The 27,753-nt window shown below is 34.1% G+C and overlaps 1 protein-coding gene across 2 annotated transcripts in view; it reads left to right on the top strand.

Moving 5' to 3' along the window:
* Positions 1-27,753, top strand: part of LOC149160023 (uncharacterized) — a 53,607-nt gene that overhangs the window by 20,537 nt on the left and 5,317 nt on the right. Inside the window, exon 2 of one of the 2 annotated variants that reach the window (XR_016261185.1) lies at positions 6,864-7,665. The gene's annotated coding sequence lies outside the window, so the exon portion shown is untranslated. Of the gene's footprint in view, positions 1-4,041; positions 4,148-6,863; positions 7,666-27,753 lie in introns of those variants that run through there. The other variant, XM_089433622.1, reaches the window with a different exon arrangement.

The following is a 27,753-nucleotide window of genomic DNA, read 5'->3' as shown; positions in this document are numbered from 1 at the left end:
TGAAAAATGAGAAATGCATGAAAAAATGTGATTGCAATCACATTTTTTCATGTATTTCTCATTTTTCATGTAGAAAGGTCCATCAAAAGTATGCAACATGGGTAATCCTTAGGTGATGAATTAATTTTTTCATCCAATGACTACTCTGCTCGAAATTTGAGTAAAACCTTATGGAGATAAATTGAAAACATGAGTTGAAAAAATAGTTTTATTATTTTATTAGTTTTTACACTTTTTTCCTTTTTACTCCAAAAATGGTGAATCATCCCCCATGGTTGACATCATCATCTTGAATCCTATTGTTTCTTATAAAGTTTATTTTGGTTGTATATTTTTCTTAGGAGGCCCATTTTAGAGCCCAAAATTCTTGTAATGGAATGAAGTCCTCTTTCCTTCATAGCATGACAACAATATATACACTTAAAATTGTTAATGGTGGATATCTATGTACATGAAGAATATTGTATGTTTATTTATTAAATAGAAATCCTTCAATGGAGTTTTTCTTGCAAGAAGTGAGTATTGTATTCGTCTTTCTTGTTTGATGATTTTTCCCTTGCCAAGGTTTCAGGTAGAAATAATCTCCATAGCCAAAACCATGTTCTCAAGTCGGGTCTCAATGGTTATTAGAAAATTATCCTCTCTAGGTGGGTCTATTCATATTCTTCTTTGTTAGATTAAATCACCAATAAGATAGAATGGAAAATCCTCTTGATTTTTGTTTTCTTGAAATTTTGAGGTGAATTGTCTACCAGGTCAAATTTAAATATGGAAATAATGTGTGCCATGTGTGTCCTTAGGTGCTCTTATTCAACTATTTGTGTGTGAGGGATGGCATGTATTAGATTGACACCGAGAGCAGATGGCACGATGGAAGATGTTATTTTTTCATTCAAATAGGCATTGTCCTATTTCAAATGAATAGGTTATCTACCTGATATGATGCAAATGCTCTTTTAGATTGTTTTCGAACACATGGTCGTTGATTTGATGAGGAAAATTGCACTTATTTATGAAAATCACTTAATTATATGATGGATCAATACTTGTGTTTTGCAGACATTACAAACAATAATACCAAGCAAGGGATTTTGTAAAAAAATCATGGTACATGGTACAATAATGGTGTCAAACTTATTCTAAAATGATCAGAGATACTTGTGGTCTTAGTGTTAGGTGAAAAAATTATTACTCATTCAAGGTTGTTGTGCTCATTGTAGCACTTAGTATGTACTTTTGTGCAAATAATTGAAGCAAACATGTATGTTGGGTCATGGACCAATTGCACTATTTTCTCCTTGTGCTAAGAACCTTCCATGGGGTTAAAGTTAGGTGCGAATGAGATACCATAAATGCTCACATAATTCTTTAAAAGGTGTTATCACGATGGAGGAGCTCCTGAATTGTAAGTAAGAGGTTGGTGGTTAGATTCCACTATGCCTTAATTCGAATTAAGTTATGATATTGTAGTTTATTTTTAATTAAATACTTTTTATGTTGAATTATTTCAATGCTGAAATATTTTTCTAGATTCATTGTTTTATATTCTCGAAAGAGACAAAACTGATGTTGTATTAGTCTTAAATATATTTTCAATTGTCTCTAGGGAGATAATATCTAGGATTAAGCCCCACAGGGGTAGGCGAGTTGGTAATCACATCGCGGGAAGTCGTTAGAAAGGCGACTTCGCACTGAAGGTCACGAGTTCAAATCCCCCGAACTAAAAAGGAGTTGTGGAGAGGGGCGGGCGCATGTTCCCAGTGGTTATATAGGTACCGGTCAGAATCGACCCCGTGTAACGCAAGTTGCGAGGCTGCCCCTGTTGCCAATTCCACTGTAAAAAAAAAATAAAATAAAATAAAATAAAATAAAATAAATCTAGGATTTAAGACATATTGTCTCTATAAAGACAACACCTTTACTCCCAGCTATTGTCTCTAAAGAGAAAAAAAATGAAATTATCTTCGAAGAGACAATAACACTTGTTTTGTTTTTAGATGCAACTTTTTAAGACAATAATTTGAGACATTCGCTTCAAGACAATATTTAAGACAATACAAAATGTTTGTTTTGTCTAAACTTAAGACAATTTAGCTGAATATTGTCTTAACACACCCCCCCCCCCTTGTGTAGTAGTGGTATCATCCTATCAACCGTCTTATGAAAAATCATATCATCATGTCAACCATATTCCCACTTCTGCATCAATGAAACAAATTGGAATAAATTGTTTCTTCCAAAGAGAATAACTACATGGAACAAAACGCAAGAACTTGTTTCATCCAAAGAGAATATCTACAAGAATAGTAGTAGGTCTCAATTGCAACATTATTTTATTTTGTTTACATGCAACCCTTCAACTATTGAAACTTCATTTCTGTTTCTTGCACAAATATTTATGCATGATCACATTCTCAAATTATAGGTTATCTTTCTCTTTCCCCTCTTTCATCTTTTTTTTTTGTAGGGTTTATCAAAAGTTTGATCAGCATGTAAGGGAGCCCCTCTTTTTTTTGGTTGCAAATCTTCATGCTATAACAACAGGATGTTACAAGGGCTTTACGAATTTTTTTTTATGTTTACACTTCCCCATTTTCTCCTAGATTATGTGTCTATAATAATGGAACTAAAGTACTGAATACATGGAGTTAACACATAGTTAAGAAGTCTAGACTGCATTGCAGCATAAATAGGAGAACACACAAATATAATTAAAGAGATAAATATTTTGGAAGGTTAACCAACCATATATTTATTTACTCTTCATAATTATTTATAAAGATGATATATGGTTGGAGTGGTATTACTTCCAACTAAACATTCATCACATTTGCTTCATATATATACCCTTTATTAAACAAATTTACTCAGTCTACAATATGTTATGTAGAACATTACATTAGTCTACGAGGCCTTTGAACACCATCCCTCTTCTTATTTCCTTGGTTCATCTCTCGATGCAGCTTCCAACACCTTTCCACAATGTGACCATCAATGTTGTACTTGTTGCAATAATTGTTATGATCATTGCACTTAAGTGTAGGGGTTTTTATATTCTTATCATTCCCTCAATTTGACATCTTCTTCTCCTCCTTGGAAGCTTCATGTTGTTCTTCCTATCTCGAAACACTTGACTATGCTTTATACTAGCATATGTTTTCTAGATATTGTGCCTGTATAGAAGCCTTATCCAATGTTCTTGGCTTAAACATTGCCAACCACCTTCATAGATGGTTATGTAGGCCTCCTACATTCGGGCTCTTGTATTATTAAAAATATATATCAGTCTTGGATAGAATCATAAGGTTTTGAATTTAATTGGATATTTTTGGCCCCAATAAACTTCATGTAATTCCTCAAAAGGAACCTAGAAGTTTTCACACCCTAATTCTACAAATTGGGACCCACCAATAAAAATGACCCCTTAAACTAATTCTTCCAATTTTCCACTCTAGTAGCATTAAGATGGATGAAAAATAATGTAAATATCTAAATAATGGGATAGGATAATTATCCTCCAATAAACCTTTTTTAAATCCTTATAATCACCATAGACCCTAATGGTTCCTTGTTTCATGGTGATTAGAAAGAGATTATATACCAACCCACTAAAGGGATAATATCTACATGAAGTCATCATTATGAAGTTTTTCAACCTCCATCTTCATTGTAATTAATATCTTATGATTAAAAAGCTAGATCTTTCACTAAATACAGTTGGATCTGTCATGCACTTTTATCTCATAGATGGCAATTAAGAGATTAAAATTAGGCATCCTGCAATAAATCTAAGAAAAACCATATTGAAATACCTTGAATAACACAATGTAGGCTATAAAGTTTATGAGAGGAGAAAGTATGAACCTATTGAAGTGTTTTCCATGACACCTAATTTAATTGAAATTTTCATGTGTATGATCCTTGAAATGTTTTCCAAGTTCTCTTTCGACATAGTTTCATGTGTTACAAATAGCAATTAGTGCCACTTAAAATTATGTGGAGGAATAATTTTGTCAACATCAATGTCTATTGTTTCTCAAGGCATATCAACTAGATCCATGACGTCCATGATGGAATCATATGAAGACAACTCACCATGTAAGGCATCATGTGAGGTGAGTTTAGTAACTTAGTATGTGGGAAGAGGATATTAACAATGTTCCACATTCTGCTATAGGGATTTAATCACCTAGTGGAAATTGATTTATTTTTAATCTTATAATCCTTCCCAAGGAGAGGAATTATACCTTCCAAATTTAACATGTTCGTGGCCTTTCAGGTTTCTAGGATGAGGTTTCTCAGATTTCAAAAGTCTATAATTATATAAACTATGTTTACGCATTGTTCTCTGATCATCTCAGGTTACTGTGGCACATGTTAATTGGTAAGTTAAATATCCTCTTTTTGTATTTGGAATATTTTCATACTACTTGGTTTTGTAGAGGGGTAGCTTTGCCAGAGGAATTGAAACTGGGTCTACAAATGGCCAACTCAAAAGATATAGAAATTTAACTTCTCTAGGAAAGAGTAAACCAACTGCATGAGGAATGAGTACAGGTTGGTTTTCCTATGTCAATTAGTAGAAAATATCTAGTTTCCAATGGATATAGGTCCATGCGAAGCAACATACTCTAGTAGTGAATAATGAACATTTACTGAATAGGTTGGAGACTTCAATGCCATAAAATCATCTTACTAGGAAGAAATCATGGAAGAAAGTGGCCCTTCTATTTAGATCTCATGCATGTATCTTTGTAAATATTGTTTAATTCTAAGAAAAATTTGGCATTATATATGCGTATAGACATACTAGAATATATGAGAAAAAATTTACAAATTTTTAAGATAAGGGTCCTCTAAACTTGAGGTCTCAATGATTCTATCTAGCTAATAACTCATTTTTTTCTAATTCTCTTTATATAACAACTACACTTATGAATATTTGAACTAATAAAAATGGTATTCTTGTTCTTATTAAGAAAAATACGAGACTTAATTAATAATTGGTATTCATCCCCTTGATAAGGGGTGAAAAACATGTCTAATTTGTAATTTTTAATAAATCAACTAAACCACAATTATAATTATTAATAATCATCTCTCCTCATACCATACTTATAGATCTAAATTATTTTTAACAACCTTAAACTTCTATGCAATCAAGAATGACTCTCAACTATATTTAACTATGATAGAATTATGTAAATTAAAATATATAGATTTTATAAATAATAATACTTATAAATGTAGATTATTTTTAACCATCTATACCATGAAGAATCACTCTAAATTATATCTTATCTAGATTAGAGTATCTAAATTTTGTTAATAATAATTTCCACTCATTATCATCCACTATTTTCTAGTTGACTACATATATTTTTGTAAGTTCCAAATATAAAACGTTACCAAAGTTATAAATGAACATCACTATATTTGTCTTTCAAAGAAAGTGAAAATGTGTCAGTAGATATTCCCAGCCAATTCAACCCAGTGGCCCTCAATAGTTAGCCGTGATTTTTTTGGACTACATGCATCTCTATCGTGGTCTCCTCGAAGTGTGAAATATTTATGGCGATGTTCTCTCCTTATCACCATAAATATTCAATGGCATGATTCTCCATACAAAACTCCGAATGGTTTGAACACAATATTGTCTTTTGTTGGCCATTACCTAAACCACCACACTTCTAAAGAGAAGCCTTGGGAATGATCCATGTGTTATGAAAAAAACTATTTTAACCCATGAGAATCACCATTTAATAGATTACCACAAAAACATATGTATGGTCTAAACATGTTAAATTAAGTGAATATTTTTTATCTAAATGTTAATTTTTGTTGTTTAAACTTTTAATCCAAATCTTAATTTTTGCTTTTTAAAATAGATTTTCGATGATTTAACATATTGAAAAATGTTTGAAACACTAAAGTTATAAAAAATTAACGATTTCAAAAAATCTTTAATAAATTAATCAATTTAAACCCAAAAAAAATGTTAAAACTCCTCTAAAACATAAAACATACCGTACTTCATACCTCTTATTTAGTGCAGTTGCAATAATTCAACGATGAATATTCTTCATAAACAAAGTTAATCATGAAAAGTTCAATGTCAATTAAAAATGGAAATTTAGTGAAGTTGCAATAATCTAATAATGAATATTCTTCATATTCAAGGTTAATCACGAAACAATCAATCTCATTTAAAAATAGATAAATAATTTTTTTAAAAAGCTCAAGAAATAATAGAAGACATGTTACAAGTAGGTCCATAGAAGGCAACCAATGTTACTGGTCCTCGAGATTGGATTGCCCCGATTTATTTCAAAAATTTGACATGGTTCTTTTATTTCCATATGATACACGATTCATAGCGAAGTTTTCACCTTAAACAATAAGCACGCGTATTTTTCTTTTAAATGTTTTGGATATGAACTTAAATAATGCATATCCGAATGGCTCATTTTACGTGTTTTACATATTGATGTTAATAGTCACAATATAAGATGCCCAATTTTATATTCAAAGAGATCGTTGGAATTTTATATTTAAAAATATTAATATATTGTCATTTTTTCCCATCTTCTTATCTAAGTTTTATAGTCTCTCAAATTAAATATTTTAACTAGGGCACAGATAGAATCACTTTACTAATGACAATGACAATTATGAGTGGACAACATGATGTTATTCCTAGAAAATAATTTATCCGTCCAATTAGTCAAACTCATATATTCCTGTCATCTTTAAAAATTTACTTTACTTAATAAGTAGGGTTAACACATGCAAGTATGCCATTCCTTTGTCGATTCCCTATGGACTAAGAATTGAACACATTCCTCTTTCTATTCCTTTTGCAGCTGAGCATTGAACACATTCTTCTTTCTGTTCCTTTAGCGGCTAAGCGTTTAACACGTTCATCCCTCATTTCCTTTCGTCTTACCAAAGTCACAGAGTTCCACTTTACCATTCCATCAGATTTGAATGGAAAGAACAGTCCCCTCCTCCTTGCAAGCGAGACACCTGGCTATATTAGAGACTTGAAGGTTCCGATTTTAATTGAAGTGGTCGCTGGCAATCTTCATTAATCAGGCAGCCAGCAGGCTGTAGAGTTCAAAATAGAATATTTAAGGAGGAAAACCTATGCTTCGTCCTCTGATTCTTAGGCGCCATGGTGTCCTCATTATCATGGTAACATTGATGCCAATGAAAGTATTCAGATACAGACAGCAACCAAATCAGTGATGTTTGCGGAAACCGGACTTTGTATAGATGATGATACTGCGCGCTGGTGTAATATTTGGTGACCTCTCCACCAAAAGGCCAGATGTTTACCGTCTGCTCGGAACAGCTTCTTTAGGGCCGGCGGTGCAGATTGACCAGATTGCTCAGGAGGATTCATCACTCGCGGTTACGCAATGTTTGAAGAAATTGGTAGCCAACAATGGCAATCCAGTTCAAACCCTAGCCCGTAGCTCGCCCAGTTCCAGAAACCCTTTTTTCTCACCGACGCGGAGCGTCGAACGAAGAAAACGGCAGCAGGAGGATGTCATCATCATGAGGCTAGCGAGGAATGCATTGTGAATGCTCGTCTACACAATCTGAGGCGGATTAATATGAAAGCTCTTTCTTTGACTCTGTTATTGCTTCTAATATGGCAAGGTGAGGCTTTCTATATCTCAGGCATTTCAATAAAAGTATTAGAAAGATAAGTAGAGGGGCAATAGTTTACTTGTGTTTGACATTTTTGTAGATAAACCATACGAAAAGAAGAATTAAAAACGAAAACAAAAGAGTAATTGTTGTACTTCTGTTTATAATTTTGAAGACAAAATGCACATGATCTGACAAACTGCTAGAAGCCATTGAATAGATTCGTCATTTACAAAATTAGCTAATAGACGTTGAAAAGAAATGACGTACTAAATTTTTTGCCCCCTCTTAAACCCTTTTCCAACACTTTGGTATTTATAAAAACCTCCAAGCTTCCCGGGTTTAAGCCTCCAATGTCCGCGATAAATTTCAGACCATAAGGGTTAGCAAATTTGGTCTACGTGTTCAAGTCACTCTAAATATTGTCCAGAAGCAGATCGACTTATGCTACGGTTTCTGCTACAAATGATAGGTTTTTTTATATGATTCACACGAAGGTACTCTCTTACTGACCCCCAAGCTGCAACGTTTGTCTGAATTCCTTTTTCCATCTACTTTAACGACTGTATTTTAACCCTGTAGTTCTTAGATTTCCGCCACTTTGAGATCGCTGTCCTGCACGGGATAATTGACCAACGGATGAATGGCATCATTCTAAAATGTTCAATGACAAACTAATATATAGTTTACTTTTCTTCTCGCTACCTATTTCTGTTAAATGTATCTTGACTTCGCATCAAAGCTCCCTGAGACTAGGTGTAAATTCAAAACAGGCTGGACTCAAAGTTTTTTTTATTAAACTTAAAACAAAAGGTTTAAGCACTTTCTCCTCTATATAGTTTAAGCAGGTTTTCATCTATATAGGAGCACAAACGTTTGTGTAACGTAAGTTCATGTTGTAATTTTCTTCAGTTTTCAGTGTTATCGTGTTTGTACAAATGGAACTTCGAAACAGAAATAATGAAAAATAAAATGATTGGAAGAATGGAACTTCGAAACAGAAATAATGAAAAATAAAATGATTGGAAGATGGCTTGTACTTTTTAGGCTACACGATATTTATATTGGACACTAATCACACTCATTCACATTCACCAAGATAGCAATCAAGTATTTATATATCATTCACCAAGATAGTAATCAAGTATCTATATATAGAGAGAACCAGAGAGAGAGGGGGTTACAATATAGTTAAGCATAATTTCTGAATAGAGAACCAGAGAGAGGGTTACAATATAGTTAAGCATAATTTCAGAACAAATAATTATTTGTTTTGTTAGAGGTGAATATTTTTAATATTCAGAATTAATCATAATTAATAATATAAAACTTGAAAATTCAAATAGATAATGTTTCCCTACTCAGAAACCACTAACAAAAGCCCAAAATGAGAATCTTTTAGAATCCATAGTGCTTGAGTTGACAAGGAAAGGAAACTAGACATATACTATAAGAATAAGTTGTTAGCAACCCAAATAGGAAAGAATGAGAAATAAGGACTAAAACCATGAAATATAAGAACCCTGAGCATTAAGAAGACAATGACATGTTGAGGCTGAAGGGTTGTTCTTCAACCTTGCATGATAGTGGAATGGGAGAGTTATGTGGTGATCCCATCTTTAGCCTAACATGACTCCCTACTATATCAAACATGAGATCCTTGAGCTTGTTTAGTCTATGCATGGGATTGACTTGAGTTTGTCTCCTATCCAAAAGAATCTCTCTAAGCAGTAGCTTGACATGCTAGTGCAAGTCCACTGTAAGAATATAATGATTCTCACAACCTCTAGAGTTACCAATGTGAAGACCCTAAGAGGCAGTGCTTGACATAACCTCCAAGTCGAATGTGACTCGTCTTTCCCATCAAATTTCCACCACTACAAATCAAAGTTCCTCCTAGATGTCCAGAGGAGTGTTTTCATGAAATATGTGGGTTAAGGAATTAATGCACAACCTCACTTTGGAGTGTCATAAAGCAATGTGAACTCCACCTCCCTTTTAACCTTGAGCTGACTAGAAAGCCATCACTGTTGGATGCAACAAGAATTCACTAAGTGAGGGTTGGAGGGAGGTGAGAAGCTATAAGAGTTTTTAATGAAGGAATTTAATCATAATGTCATGCCAAGTGGGTTTCACCAACAATGGCCTCAATGCAAGTCCCACTCCATCTCAAAAATTCGCCACAAGACGAGGGGGATCCTGAGGAGATGGAGAGGATCCCCACACTCAAACAACCAAATGGTAATCAAAACTAACGGTGAACAAACATAGCATCAAGAGGAGATATTAAATGAGCAACAATAATGAAAATAGGTTACATAGGATAAGGAACATGACGGAGCATGCAACCCTCGCTCGAGAGTTGAAACAACAGACATGCCAAGAAGCCTTTGTAGCCCTCCTTGGGAGGGAAGGCCCCATTTCTATGTCATGATGTGGTGGCATGTTCAGAGGATAGAAAATAGGAGGGCGTTTCATTTCAATACCAATAATCATTACTATCACATTAACACCCTCATTGGGGCTCTAGTATTTTGGGTGGTGATTTCCTAGAATTCTTTCTTTAAGCTGGTGGGTAAAGAAGGCTAGGATGAGTGGCTTAGCAAAAGATGATTAGTAAATCCTTCATTTTCTATTCTATCGTCCATCTTATTAGAATATCCTCTAACATGAAAGGGAATGGAAGATGAAATAAGGTGGGGTGGGGTGATTGTTCAACGTGAGGCGAAGATCCTTCCATTATCGGACTTTTTGCAATTTGTAATAAAGGAAACCCCTTGAGAAGCTTGGCGATCAAAGAGAATATAATCTCCCCCAAGCTATTGCCAGTGTGTTCTAGCCTCTAACTAAGCCCCAGTTATGTATCCGATATGATTGGTAACATATAACCAATATTTTTTTCTCTTTTCTTCTACAAAAATTTGCATAATACAATGCATGTATAAATGATTGTTAATATTCACTACTTATACATAGACATATCCTACATGAATATCCTAATTGATATTCAAGAAACAATTCACTTAAACATGTAAACCACTATATTAGAAATAGTTATAGAAGTTAAATACTTATCCTCCAATTTGTTTCCAAGTGGTTGCAGATCCTCAACATTCTACCTAGCCATAGAGCATGTTGTTCATTTTCTCTCAACAATGAGTCAGCACCGAGATGGGACCTTGATTCTGTGGGAATTGTCTAAATTTTGATACATGCTTAATATCTTTAATCAACCACGGTACTAAATTGAGAAGCCTCTAACTAGAAAGCTCACGTGCCTTATCAACCCCTATCTCGATTAACTAGGGATGATCGAGAGTCATGCAAATTCCAAGAGTTCAAATCCTTCATACAACTAACGTACTAAACCCGACAATATCCAACCAACATGCTTGCGTTCCCCATCAACCTACACCCAAGTGGTGCACACCCTTCTCTTCACATGAAGTCCCTCATGCTATCCCACCACATTCAAGGGCATATTAGTTAGCTGAAAATGAATGTTCCAAAATCAGGTGACTTCCAAGAGTTCCAATAAACTCATAAGTATTCTAATTACCCTTGCAACATTTCATTGCATACTACCTCTAGGCTTTCATGGTTGTCTACAAAAATGGATAAACCTGAGTAATTTTCACCCTTCATAATGCCAGAATCCTATTTTTATATGCATGCCTTTATTATGCCACTTGGCACTTTCCCAAGCCAATAAATGGACATTCGATGTATGCATGTGCACATTTTAATGTTTATTAAATCATATATGCCTTTTTTTACCCGTGCATGGAGTTAACATGCATGTGTTATCATAATTACTTTTCCAGACCCTCTAGCCGCCTCAAAACACATATACAATTACCAACATGCATAGTTGTGCATTTTAGCCCCAAAACATAATGACACATATATATAGGCACAATGGCCCTTCGAAACATATAAACACACATGAACATGGGCATAACAACATTTAAAATTTGTCCTATGGTCATAAACCTATTTTGTATGTTTCAATTTGCTAGCTTAGTTCCACATATACATGTTATTTACATTCCAAGGGGTGGAGTAGGGGTGTTACATTCCCCTCCCCCTTATTTATGCAGTATCATCTGTGCATTTATTATATGTTATCCAAATGTATTACTCCCTCATTACATCCTCTTGCTCCCATGTAGCATCTTCAATATCAAAACGGGTCCACTACACCTTTACTAAGGTGACGAATTAGCTTCAAATCAACTTGAATTTCTTGTCCAAAATTCACACTAGCTCAAGCTCAAAGAATCCATTGTGCTCCACTAAAATCATGTCCTAAACAATCACATGGTTAACATTAATAACATAAATTTTAAGCCATAGAACATAAAAAACATTATGAATGTGCATGATTGTTGGAAATGCAATCCTATATGCCACCAAATCAATCCTCTCCATGATTCCAAATGGTCAACAATATCTATCTATTAATAATTGATAATCATCACCCTTAACAAAAAGTCCAAAGACATGTCTAATTTGTCATTTTTAATAAATCAACAAAACTACAAATACAATTATTATTTATCATCTCTTATCATAATTATTATTAGTCATTTTTCTCCATAGCATACTTACATAGCATACTTACTTATCCATGTAGGTTCTTTTTAACTACCTTAAATTTCTCTGGCATGAAGAATCACTCTAAATTATATTTTACCTAAGATTATGTTGATAAGATTATGTAAATTTGGTTAATAATAATCCCCCTCATTATGATAGACCATTTTCTACTTTACGAAGCCTCCATCAATAATAATGGTAACCCTAGATTTCTTTAAGTTCCAAATATAAAACATTACGACGCTATAAGTTAACGTCACTATATCTGTCTTTCAAAGATAGTGAACATGTGTCACTAGATATTCCCAACCAAAGCAGTGTATGTATGAAAGTGAGCCTCAACAATCCGCCAGTGTATATAAAACTATGACATGGTTCTTTTATTTCCATATGATACACAATTCATACTGAAGTTTTCACGTTAAACAATAAACGTGTATTTTTTTTTAAATGTTTTGGATATCGACTTAAATGTTGCATATATGAATGTCTCATTTTATTTTACACATTGATGTTGATACTCACAATATAAGATGCCCAATTTTATATTGAAAGAGTTAGTTGGAATTAAACCATACGAAAAGAATAATTAAAAACGAAAGAAAAGCATACGAAAAGAAGAATTAAAAACGAAAGAAAAATGTAAGTGTTAATAATTTTGTAGACAAAATGCACATTATCTGACAAACTGCTGGAGGCCATTAAATGCATTCGTCACTTGCAAAATAAGCTAATAGAGCTCGAAAAGAAAAGATATGTGCTAAAATTCTCGCTCACTGTTAAACCCTTCTCCGGCAGTTTCGGTATATATAAAAGCCCCAGGCTCGAGCCTCCAATGTCCGGGACAAATTTCAGACCATAAGGGTTACCAAATTTGGTCTAAGTATTGAAGTCACTGTAAATATTTTCAAGAATCAGATCGACTGCGGACTTGCAGTTGTGAATGCTACAGTCACTGCTATAAATTATAGGGTCTTTTATAGGATTCACTCGAAGTTGATCTTTTATTTTATTGAAACCCTGAAGCTGCAACGTTTGTCTGGAATTCTTTTTCACAAATACATTAACGATTATTTTTTTACCCTCCAAATTTTTTTTTCCAAATATTCTAACGATTCTATCTTAACCCTGCGTTTCTTAGATTGTAGCCACTTCGATAGCGTTGTCCTACAGGGGATAATTGGCGAACTCATGAATGGCATCATTCCAAAATGTTCAATGACAAAATAATATATAGTTTACTTTTCTTCTGGCTAGCTATTTCTGTTAAATGTATTTGACTTTGCAACAAAGTTCCTTGAGACTAGGTATAAATCCAAAACAGGCTGGACTCGAAGTTCTATTTAGAAAAGTTAAAACAAAAAGTTTAAGCAGTTTCTCCTCTATATAGCAGGACGAACATTTCTGTCACGTGAATGCATGTGGTAATTTTCTTTTCAGTTTTCAGTGTTATCATTTTTCTACAAATGGAACTTCTAAATAGCAATAATGAAAAACAAAAAGATTGGAAGATGAGTTGTAGCTTTTAGGTGAGACATTATTTATACGGGATAATAATTACATTCATTCATACTTACCAAGGCAGAAATCAAGTCTATATATAACCATAATTTTAGAATATATATATATATATATATATATATATATATATTTTAAATATGAATATATTCAATATTCACATTTAACTATAACTTACAATCTAAAACTCTTGAAGTTTACAGAGATAATGCTATCTTGTTATGGGGAAACTAACAATAAAAGCAAAAAATGAGTGGCTTTTAGAATCCATACTGCTTGAGTTAATAAGGAAAGGAAACTAGACATATATTATAAAACAACCTAAATAAGAAACAATGAGAAATAAGGACTTAGACTATGAAATATAAAAAGCTTTAGGATCAAGAAAATAATGAGGTCTTAAGGATAATGGGTTGTTCCTCAACTTTTCATGAGAGTGGAATGGGAAAGTTGTTTGGTGATCACATCTCTAGCCTAGCAAGCCTCCCTTCCATACCCAACACAAGATCACATCTCTAGCCTGGCAAGCCTCCCTTCCATATCCAACATGATATCCCTATGCCCATCAAGTCTATGCATAAGGTTTACATGAGTTTGTCTCCTATCCATAATAATCTTTCCAAGCAACAACCTCGCATACCAATAAAAGTACATTGTAAGAAGGTAATGGTTCTAGCAACCTCTAGAGTTACCAGTGTCAAGAGCCCAAGAGGCAATGCTTTCCATAACCTCCAAGTCTAATGTGACTTGTATTTCCTACCAAATTTCCACCTCTACAATTCAAATTTCCTCCTAGATGTCCAGAGGAGTGTTTTCATGTAATATGTGAGCTATGGACTTAACACACAACCTCAATTTGAAGCCTTGCAAAGCACCGTGATCTCCACCTTTATGCCATCATCGAGCTCATTGGTGAATTATGGCTACTAGAGGCAACAAGACTTTATTTGGGCACGGTTGGAGCCAGGTGAGAAGCTACAAGAGCTTATTATGGAAGAATTTAATCATAATGTCATGACAGGTGGATTGCACTGATAATGGGCTCAATGTAAGTCCCACTCCATCCAAAAAATTCATCAAAGGAGAATGAAAAGGGGGAATGATGGAGTGGATCCCTAGAGTCGAACAACCAAACAACTATCAAAATCAATGGTGAATAGAGAAAGAATTAGTAGGAGGCATTAAATAAGCAACAAGAATGAAAATAGGTTACCTAGGAGATGGAGCATGGTGGATCATGCAAGCCTCACTCAAGAGTTCAAACATAAGACATGCCAGGGATCCTTTGCCACCCTCCTTGGGAGCTAAGGCCCCATTATTGTGTCGTGATATAGTGGGATGTTCAAAGGATGGAAAATGGGAGGGCTTGTCATTTCAATACCAGTCATCATTATTGTCACATTAACAACCCCATTGGGGCTCTTGTATTCTTGGTGGTGATTTCCTAGCATTCTTACTTTAAGGTTGTGGGGAAAGAAGTCTAGGATGACTGGCTTACCAAAATATGATGATTACATCCTTCATTTGCTAGGTTTTTGGCCAAGTTATTAGATGATCCTCTGATATGCAAGGGAATGGAAGATGGAATATGGGGGAGAAGTTGTTTAATGTGAGGTAGAGAGCCTTCCATTCTCAAACTTTTGGCAATCTGTAATAAGGAAGATACCTTGAGAAGCTTGATGATAAAATATATTACAATCTCACTCAATCCATTGTTGGTGTATTTTAGCTTCTAGCTAAGCCGCAATTATGTATCTGACATGACTGATAACTTATAGCTAATTTTTTTCTCTTTTCTTCTAGAAAATTTTTGCATAATATAATACATGTATAAATGCATGTTAAGATGCACTTCTTTTGCACATGCATATTCTACATGAATATCCTAATTGAAATTCAAGAAAAAATTTACTTAAAAATGTAAAACATTGAAGCATAAATAATTATAGAATTTAAATACTTATCTTTTTGCTAGTTTCTAATTGGCTATAGACTTTAATCATTTTACCCAACCATATACCATGTTGCTCTTTTTCTTGCAACAAAAAGTCTCCACTGAGATGGGGCCTTGACTCTGGGAATTGACTTGTCCAAATTTTTGTACATGCTCAATACCTTCAACCAATCAGGGTAATAAATTGAGCATCCTCTAACTAGAAGGCTCACATCTCCTATCAACCCTTATCTTAGCTAGCTAGGGATGATCTAAAGTCATGCAACTTCCAAGAGTTATGTGCCTTCATACAACCAAGGTACCAAACTAGACAATCACCAACTAGCACATTCACATTACCCATCGGCCTACATGAAAGTGGTGCACACCCTTCTCTTCACCTAAAGTCCCTTGGGCTATGCCATCACCTTCTAGGGAATTTTACTCCATTGGAAAGGAATGTTTTAGAGTCTTGTGGCTTCCATCAATTCCACTACCCCCACAATTCTTCTAGGTACCCTTGCAATATTTCATTACTTACTACCTTCAGGCTTCCATGGTCATCTACCAAAATGGATGAACATGTGTAATCATCATCGTTCACAGTGCCAACATCCTATTTTTATATGCATGCCTTTATTATGCCACTTGGTGCTTCCCAAACCAGTTAATGGGCTTTGGTTGTATGCATGTGCACATCGTATTCTTTATTAAACCATATGTGTCTCCTTTTACCATGCATGTAGTCTCAACCCCCCATACTCTTTACTTCTTTTCAATTTGTAACTGTTATATTTTTTTTAACATGCATGTGTTATAATAATTAGATTTCCAAGCCCGTTAGCCTCAAAACACATATGCAATTAGCAACATGTCTAGTGAGGTATATTAGCTTGAAAACATGATCAAACATGTATATGGGAATAATGACCCTTCAAAACATAGAAATACAGATGAACATGGGCATAACAACCCTTGAAAAATGTCATATTCTCACCAAACTAGTTTGTATGTTTCGACATAATAGCCTAATTTCACATATAGATGTTATTTACATTCTAGGGATCGGGCATAGGAATTACATTCCCCTCCCCCTTATTTAAGCATTATCCTCAGTCCATATATATATATATATATATATATAATCTAAAAATATGAGGGTATCATTACATCCAAGTTCTCCCATGTAGTGTCTTTATTACTAAAATCGATCCATTGCATCTTTACTAAGGTCACGACTCGATTCTAGACCACCTTGAATTTCTTTTCCAAAATCCACACTAGTTGGATCTAAAAGAATTGCTTGAGTTCCACTAGAATCATGTCTTAATCAATCACATGGTTAGCATCAATAACATATGTTTTAAGCAATGAAATATGAAAAACATTATGAATTTGCATGATTGTTGGAAACACAATCCTTTATGCCACTAGATCAAACCTCTCTGTGATTTCAAATGGTCCATGGTATGTAGCTACAAATTTTTCACAATTTCCCAACCTTAAGAAATTTTTCCTTTTCTTCACTCTTTTGAAGGCATGGTCGCTAATTTTAAATTCTTTGTTCAACCTATTCTTATATGCATTACTTTTTTGTTTATCCTAGGAAGCCTTCTAATTTTGTTTAATTTTTGTTACTTTCTGTTCTATTTCCCAGATAAAATATGGACCAACAATGGCCCTATCTACGATACTATCCCAACTCACTACTATGTTTTATTTATTTTCATGAAAGTATTCAAATGGGTTCCTCTTTAAAGATGTTTGGTACCCATTATTATAAGGAAAATCTACCAAGTGCAAATATTCTACATATTTTGATGGTTTTTCCATCACATACATCCTCAGCTTGTCTTCAACAACTTGGTTAACTCTTTTTGCTTGGCCATCTAGATCTATATGGAAAGTTATGCTAAAATTTATATCAATCAAAAATCCATTAAATAAACATGTCCAAAAATTGGATGTAAACTTGGGATCTCTATCTGAAATAAATTCCTTGGGCACACCAAGCATCCTAGAAATTTTCCTCATGTAAATATCAGTAACATTAGCTACCTTATGTTTTGGCCTCATCGAAATGGATTGGGATGCCTCTTGTGTTTATTTAATTGCAATTAACTTGAATACCTTGCAAGCTTATCCACCACCACCACGATGGAATCCTGTTGCTTCACTATTATAGGTAGATTTGTAATGAAATCAATGGAAACAATTTCCCATTTCCACTAAGGAATGGATATTGATTGTAGAAAATGTGTTAGGTTCCTAAGCTTAGTTTTAAAATTTCTTCACTCCATACACCCATCTATTTAATTAGCCACTTCTTTCTTCATCTGAGGCCGAAATATGTGCTTCTTGATTATTGAGTTTTCCTTTTAATTCTCTAGGTTCCCAACATAAGTCACTCTATGCATTTCACTCAACAATAATTTTTTAATCCTTCCATAATTTGACACATAAATCCTACCTTCATACAATATGTCTACATTTTCTTTTGTTTCATAATCCTTCTACTTGTGCTACACTTTACATTGTCGTAAGATGCTTTTATTTTCATGTATCACTTATCTAAATTTCGAACTTCTAAAATTATGATTTTTAAATCATCTTTACATGATCTTATTTGTCTATAATTTAAATTTGGTTTTCCAAACAGATTTGTTTACCCATTATGACCAGTTATTAACTCAAATATCTTTCCTATAGGGTAATTCATCCACATTTTTAAGGAATGTATAATGGTTTTCAGCTACATATCATAAATGTCATAATTCTTTTCATGCTCCTTAAGCCTCCTCGATTCATAACATATCAGATGCCCACTATGCATGAGAACTCCTCCAAGTCCTTCTTTACATGCATTTGTGCACACACGAAAGTCTTCATCTAGGTCATATATATTCAATATAGATGCACTTGTTAAAAACCTCATTAAATGATGGAAGACCTCTTCACATTTATGAAACCAGTCAAATTTTGCAAGGACATAATTGGATAGGTTGTCCTAGAGAACCACTCAAGAAGTATTCTATAATAGATTTTTAAACCCATTAAACACCTTAACTCTCACAATTTTTTGGTGTTTACCACTCTTTAATTCCTATAATATTTTATGGCCCTACTGCTATCCCTTATGAGATAATAGGACCCAAATAATGATTTTTTCTCTGATAAAATGAGCACTTAGTTAGCTTGGAATATAACTAATTCTATGAAAGTACTTGTACCACCATCCTTAAATTTTGTTCATGCTCTTCATCATGTTTCGAATACATGAACATATCATCCAAAAACACAATAACAAACTTATTTAAATAATTCTAGAAGATACCATTCATGAGGCACATGAAAACATTTGGTACATTAGATAGCCTGAATGGCACACTATGAACTCATAATGTCCATATTGTGTTTGAAATATTGTCTTAATACCTCTTCCTCAATCCTCACCTAATGATACCCTAAACTTAAATCTATTTTGGAAAATACTTTAGCTCGCCTGAGCTAGTAAAAAAATAATCTATTGTGGGACACATTCTTCTCTATGAACACATTTAGTCAATGAAAGTCAATGTACAAACTCACTGTACCATCCTTATTTTTAATAAAATATTGGGGTACCCTAGAGTGATATACTTGGTCATATGTACATTTTCTTTAGCAACTTCTCTAGTTGCATTTGTAATTTTCTTAATTATGGTGTGATCACTTAGCATTTTGTTTTGGACACTCATGTAGCTCTAGATACAGATTATATAGAGAATTCAATGTCTGTTTGAGGCGGTAACCCTAGAATTTTGGAAAACACATCTTTAAACTCCTTAATTATTGGATGGTCCTCAATATTTGGTCCCTGATCCTCAGCCATCTCCTACATATTTGCTACATAAATTTAGCACCATTTTCTAAAATTCTTCTTCACTTTCATACGCAATATTTCAATAATAGAAATTTCCCTTAGTATTTCCTCTACTTTCCTTCCCTTGTTCATCAAGTAAACAAAATCTTTTAATGTAACATTCTATTGTTGTATGATGTTTTTCCACCTAATCCATGCCAATTAGGCAATCACATTATGCCAATGGATTTTTTTTAATATGCATTTGTATCTAACTCAATAATATTGATGGGACATTTCCTTACCATTTCATTTATTCTTCTTTTAGCTCTTGTAGCTAACTAAACTAACCAAGCCCAATAATGCTCTGTTTTCTGCAAGTTATATTTTTGATGAAACATAGGATCAAGATAACTAAGATTATCTCCATAATCAATTATAATAGCAATGGGATGATTATTTTACTTATCTTCCACCTTGACCATGTGTGCATGATTCTCAACATTCCCATTATCAAATGGTGTATAAATTATGGGAATTCTTCTATCCACTTTCTCCATTGTATCATCTCCTTGGATGTGATGTATAATACTCACTTTTCCTTTGTTGTGTGGGAAGTCTCTATACCTATTCTCTCCATCATAACCCGAACAACTGATGGGATCAAATCTTCATTTCTTGCTCAGTGAATCATCCCACTTTGTTTCATTATGAGCTAGTTTTGTTCATTGGTTTTTATGAGAATAATTTTTTTAAGATGAGGGTTTGAACCCCTTCTTTGTTCCATATTTCTTCCTTTCTTTTCATCCTAAGTCATTTCGTAATATGGCTCATTTTTTCCTTATTGATAGAGGTCTCTACCTTCCTCATAGCTTCATCAAAACTATTTGGTTTGTCATATTTAATTTTGTCACCATATAATGGTGGTAATCCACTCACATACCTTCGTAATCTAAATTTTCCATCTTTAATAAATTCCACACACCTCAACAACTCAGTGAATTTATGGCCATATTCCTCCATTGTCATCTTCCACAATGTGAGTCCAAAAAACGCATGCATTTTTCTCTCCTAGTAATGTTCAAATAAGTACTTCCTTTGGAAATATTTATAAAATTTCCTCCGTGAAATCTTATTCTCATCTAAATGTTTTACTTATTTGAGCTCCCATCACCATAAATTTTCTTTCCACTACATGTGATAGATGGCAATTTGTTCCTCTAAATTAGAGGAATAAACATGTCGCTAAAGGTACTTTCTCATTTCTAAGAACCAAGATTCAACATCTTTTCCCTTCTTATGCTCACCAATAAATATAAGTGGCATGACCTTTCCAAGTTCCCCTTGTAAATTGTGTAGGTTTGGTCTCCTTCTTGGCTGCCTTACTAGTGACATGGTTGAACTACTTTCTTATCCTAAAGAAACATGGGCTCTATTAGTGGATTTCCTTGATGCATGATGAGGATGCCTAGAAGCATTTCTAGAGTTTCTTAAACCTACAACATCTCTCCACTTAATTATTGAGTAACGTTCCTTTTCCTTTCTACAATGAGACCCCTAGTTTATTCTCATTTGCAATTTTTTAGGATATGTAAGATATGATAATTGATTTGTTGTTATTCTACTATCAATCTCTCATTATTATCTTTATAAATGAGTAATTCCATTTGGAGACTCTTGAAGGTCTCTTCTATGCCTCTTTCCTCTAGCATATCCCTTCTATGACTATTTGACTTTGTTCTAGCATTAGCCATTCTAATTTTTATGGCTTAGACCTGTTCTTCAAGATTGTAGGATCCCTAGGTATCCCCCCATACTCATGGTCCTCATATTGGTCTTGCCTTATAAGCCACCTAGTATATTCTTTTAAAATTTTTAAGAAATCTCCTACCTTGATCCAAAATTCTATATTTATAGGAGTATTCTCCATCTCAATAGTTTTATATCAACTGTATGCTCTCCCAAATATTATTCTGGAGCTGGAAGTTATATCCTTTGAAAATTTTGGCCTATTTAACCCAATTTACATTAGTATGTCATAGTACACTATTTCCAATTTTCTAAGCAATTATGCATTCAAATTTTCAAATCTAGCTCCATGGTTGGATTTTGTCGTCTCTTAGCTCTTTAACTTTAACATCCCAATTACTGCTCTAGTTGTTAAGTTACACATTTTTTATGTGACTATATTTCTTATTTTTCCTTCATATTGTTTAAGTCACAACTCCTTCCCATTAACTCCATTTCGTGATTGTAGCATGTTGTTGTAAATATCCCGAACTATTTTATGCTAAAATAAGTTGTCATGGTTTTTCAATGCCAAAAAGAATTATTTAGGTGCTAAAAAATATCTTGCAAACAGATGACCTATAAATTTAGCAAAGAATCAGATAAATTTGCTAAAAAAAAATTTAGTTTTCTCCCTTGGAATAATCATATTTGCTTGTAATTATATTGTATAATTGTTTCAAACATACCAACAGTTTTGTGCACCTCATATTTCCCTAAGAAAATAAATAGCTTCCCATACTTTTGGGTTATTCAAGTTGTCATTCGCCCTAAATTTCCATGCGTCACCTCCCTCAACACTTAGCATGCATGCACCCTTCCACCTGTTCATGTTTTTACTTCTCAATGGCCTTTAACTAACCATGTGACACATCCTTTTACACATAGCATGCATTCAATCTTTAATTCCACATTAATCAAGTCCCTTTGTCTCTTTTGGGCATAAGTCTCAAAAATCCTATCTGAGTCCTTTCATTGGTGGCACCATCATGATCTCATGTTGACATGGAATGGAACGTCAGTTGTCCATGCCAACTACCATGTCAGCATCATATATTACTATGTTCCTACATGGCCCTATAATGACCACTTACTATCCTATTGTGTGCCACATGATCATGGGAAATTTCCCTGACCAAAACCATAAGTAATGTATACCTCCTAGTAGTGGTTTCAAATTTGGGGAAGGGGGGTGGGGCAGAATTAACCTACACTATTGATTAGGCATGGGAAATGTTTGGAAAAAATCCCAACCATAACCTCTCCTCTTGCTATACATTGACTATGAAAGGGGCCACATAGTCAATCTTGATTGTTGATGTGCGAAAATTGATCGTTGATATATAACGGTTAATGAGGACACAACTTTCCACCACCCCCTGTTAAATCTTGAACATGAGCATGGGCTCCAAAGTTGACATTGGTTATGAAATATGGTGCCACCATAGTGTTGAAAACTAGGAAATTATTGAGATGTGGGTGAATAAGTAATTGTGCTTTTTAAATGATAAATTCTATAGTATTTTACCAACCTTTTAAATATTCCTTTAATGTATTAGCAAAATATCTACATATGTGTTCAACAATTAGCCATGAATTCATAGGAAAACATACAAGTAGATCATACAACACATTGAGACACTTGATATAAATGTAGACACATAAAAGGAAAAACCACAAATTTTGGTTGTTGTGATGTAAAGGGAAGCACCCATTCCTGTTTTACATCAATTTTCTATAGACTTCTACCTACAGGAAGCTTCTACCTTGATTTTCTTCTACAAGCTACAATTTGTTGGGAATCTCCTACTCCATGTTCTATAGTCTCTAACACTCTCTTTTTCAGGCTACTATCTGAAAGGAGACAATAATCCCTTGATACATAAAAATTTTGATATGCTTCATAACGTGGGCTTTAGTTTTGAATTCCTCTTTTCTCTATCTCTATTATGTAGTATGTCTCTACTCTCTTTACAATTCCTTATCTCCTATTCTTCCTCCTCAATTATGCTTCACATATGCTCCACTTCCTATTTCTTTCTTGGATAGGAAGTTCATAAATTAGTTCTCACAACAATTTGAATTTATTAACCTCTCTATCATTTAAAACACACTTTTCTATATACTTAGTTATCTTACTATCCGCATTTCAATGCAGGAATTTGAAGTGAAATGTTGCCTCTTTGTATTACAGTGATCTTTGTGGTCTACCTCTTCATTTTTCAAATTTGAAGGTGAAGTCAAGATTAAATGACCTTGTATGATTCAAAATGATTAAGTAATATAACGAAACAATAATGATTTCATATATCGCTTGGATATGGTTCCTTCCTGGAAATGTAAACTCAACATATATCATATTGGAAGTTGATATGAACATTCATAATCAATGAAACTAAAACATTCTCTAGATATTCTATGCCATATACTTACTTTTCTTATGACCTAAACAATATGGCAAATATTGCTTATGAAACATCCATTTCTTATGAAAAAAATGGTTTATGAAAAATTGCTTATGAAGCATTACTAGTCCAAGTTTAATATGTTGTCAAGTCTTGATTAGCGTGTTTCAAAGTCTTAATAATTATATGTCTTATGTTGCTTTCCTTCACAACCATTTAACATGATTCTTTCCTTGAGAATAATTTAACATGTTGCTTTCCTTCATAGCCATATGACATGCTACTTTCCTTCATATGACATGCTACTTGCCTTCATATGACATGCTACTTTCCTTCATAACCATTTTACACATTTCTTTCCTTCATAACCATTTGACATTAATTCCAACACTACCAACATATAGATCAATGGTTGTCCTCCCATCTAACATGCACTTTGACACCCTTTTTACCAAATTTTCATAACATTTAAAAAAAATATATCATTATTTTTTTGAAGTTTAACAAATTTCCCTAAATTATCCATGTCTAGCTCTATAATTAAAACAAATTGTCTAATTCCTAATCATTCATGAAAGGGTTAAAATCGATATTTTTTAACCCTTTGCTTTGATTTCCTCAATTCCAGTCGGGAAATTTTAACAAACACTTAGCAGAGATCCTCTTACGAGCATTTTTTCAAACACTTTCTTTGCAACCTTTATACACCATATTTTTTCTTGGCCCATACAAACCCAATTTTCTATCATGGGCTCTAATACCCCTTGTAATGTCCTTGAACGCACTAATGATCTATTCTAGTCTCTAGTTTAGGCCCAACTCTATATTTGAAATCAATGATAACCTTTAAGAAAAGGAAAAAATATTTTCTTTTCAGAAATTATGGCATGATATAATGTAGTTCTAAATGCATGTTAATATGCACTACTTATGCATAGGAATATTATAGATTAATATAATAATTGAAATTCAAGATATAGTTCGCCTAAACAAAAGAAACATGTAGCTGAAATATTTATAGAAGATAAATTCTTATCATTCAATTTTTGCCCAATTGGCTACATACCTTCAACGTTACACCCAACCATAGATGATGTGGTTCATTTTTTCTCAATATTAGGTCGCCCCTCAATTGGGAATTTGTCTCCATGGCAATTGGCTCACCCAAATTTCAATACATGCTTAGTACTGTCAAATAAACAAGGTACCAAATGCGATAGCCTCCAACCAATAGGCTCACATCCCCCATCATCCCCTATATTGGTCATGCAGGGATGTTCCAAATTCTTGCGACTTCTAAGAGTTCCACTTCTCTCATAGGTCTTCTAGGTACCCTTCTAGGCCTTCATACAACCAAGGTGTGAAACCCGTAAGTCTCAACCTAGCAGGCTCAGATTCCCCATCATATTTCACCCAAGCAATGCACACCCTTCTATGCACCTGTAGTCCCTCATGTTATGCACCATCTTTAAAGGCATCATATTCATCTAGAAAGGAATGTTTTAGACTCGAATACCTTTTAGGAGTTCAACTTCCCTCATGGTTATTTCAAGTATCCTTACATGCTTTCATTCCATTTTACCTCTTTACTTCCATGGCTATAATCCACAATGGATAAACATGAATAATCCTCTGCCTTCACAGTGCCAACATCCTTTTTTTATATGCATGCCTTTATTATGCCACTCGGGACTTCCCCAAGCTGCTTGATGGACATTAGTTATATGCATGCGCACTTTTTAATGGTTATTAAATGATATGTGCCTCTTTTTACCCATCCATGGAGTTTTGACCTTCGATACTCTTTACCTCCTTTCAGTGTCTGGCCATTATACTTTTGTTAACATGCATATGTTATCATAATTACATTTCTAGGTCTTCTAACCTCAAAACACATATACAATTAGGAACACGCGAATTAGGCATACCAACCTCCCCCCCCGCACAAAAAAAAACTCATGTATACAGACACAATGAATCTTCAAAATGAAAAAGACACACATGCACATGGGTATAACAACCCTCAAAATATGTCCTTGACTCACTAGCCCATTTGGTATGTTCTAGTTCACTATCCTAGTTCCACATATATATGTTATTTTCATTCCAATGGTCTAGAAAGGGTGTTACATGCATGACCAGATGGAAGATTCCTTCAATGATAGTCCTCAATAAGTTAAAAGAGTGAGTGATCCTTAGTCCCATTTCTAGCATGCATAATTCCTCTACATTATTAATATTATCATCTATATACCCCATGTATGTATGAATATATCTCTCGCTTCAGAGGGAAAGACTCGTCTGCAGCCTATTTTATCATGGTTTCCCATAGAGGCATCATCAAAATTAAGCTTGGCAAAATTCACCAGTGGGCAGGACAAATGAGCAAGAGAGGAAGGGGAAATACAAGGAGAAATCCAATATAGTAAAGGAGTGGAGGGTAACTGGAGGTTAGAAAAAGTATCTGAGTCTTTGAATTCCAATCTGATGTGGACTAGTTAGAGATGAGAACAATTTCTTTGAAATAAAAACGCATGTGTCCTAGAGGGATGAATTGGATCCGTATGAGTTGGGGAAGACATGCCAATTCTACTCTTTCTATAGGGTGAAGAGAATGAAGCCTACTACTGAGTTTCATTCTTGATTGAGAATTGGGTTTTGAAAACAGGAGGGATTCTAGTCACTAACCATTTCATTTGTATTGGATCCCATTTTACTAGGTTATCTGAATCTTTTTCTAGACATGTTCCATAATTCCATAGCCATTGGACGTTATATGAGGAGATGATCTCTAGTCCCCTAACTTTCTTGGTAGAGGAAACAAAAATAAAGGCCCACATATCCCCTAGATAGTAACTTATCCCATGTCAATGTTCTCCTGTGAAGGATTAGCCATATAAATTATGTGATATTGGGACATAACTTTTGATACCAAATCTTGGACCATACTAATTTACTATGAAATTTATCATGATTGACTCGGGGGTGATAACTTATTCAATAGTGAAGTATCCCTGGAGTTGATATCCCCATTAGAGTCTATCAAGTTCCTCAGAAATGGGTATTTGGTGGTGGAGAAGGATATCCTTTAATTCATGTTGACCTTCTCTCGAGAGGGATAAGTCTTAGGCTGAAGGGGATTCCCACTTGTTTTGAATGGTTTTTGGAGAAAAAACTTCCCTATATCACTTGTATTTTCCTTAAATATTGTATTGCATGATAAGTATCTCAAGATCTTGTCGAGATTTTGTTTTTGAAAATTGTTCCTAGGAATCATCCAAAATATGAGCTATACTTCCATATTTGACTTCCCAAAAACAATGATCATATACCAAGTGCTTCCCCCCTATAACTTAGGTTCCAAATGAATGTGCCTATGGGAAAGAGTGCAATGTGAATTCAATGGTCATGTCATATGTGATTGCTATATTTTTTTGACCATATTCTCTTCCACACATTTTTCCCTCCTTGCAACCATTACCGCCGCAAAGCTTCTCTTAGAACTCTATTTGGAGTTGCTAGATCACGAACTCCCAATCCTCCCATTTTTTTTGGTAATCAACTTGTATTTTCTACTTATCACCCTATGGGTTTACTCAAATTTTGAGTAGCAACACTTGTTGGATGAAAATTTTGAATCCTCATCCAGAGAATACCCATGCATACTTTCGATGGACGCTACTACATGAAAACTCAGAAATACATGGAAAATGTGAAATACACTAAAAATGAGAAATGCATGAAAAAATGTGATTGCAATCACATTTTTTCATGTATTTCTCATTTTTCATGTAGAAAGGTCCATCAAAAGTATGCAACATGGGTAATCCTTAGGTGATGAATTAATTTTTTCATCCAATGACTACTCCGCTCGAAATTTGAGTAAGACCTTAGGGAGATAAATTGAAAACATGAGTTGAAAAAACAGTTTTATTATTTTATTAGTTTTTACACTTTTTGTCTTTTTACTCCAAAAATGGTGAATCATCCCCCATGGTTGACATCATCATCTT

The sequence above is a fragment of the Pinus tabuliformis genome, chromosome 5_2 (genome assembly GCF_031772625.1).
Source record: "Pinus tabuliformis cultivar Carrire ecotype Pingquan chromosome 5_2, CPIR1, whole genome shotgun sequence".
In the NCBI taxonomy this organism is placed as follows: Eukaryota; Viridiplantae; Streptophyta; class Pinopsida; order Pinales; family Pinaceae; genus Pinus; species Pinus tabuliformis.
Note: the sequence above shows the minus strand (reverse complement) of the source record. Positions and strands in the feature narration are given on the sequence as shown.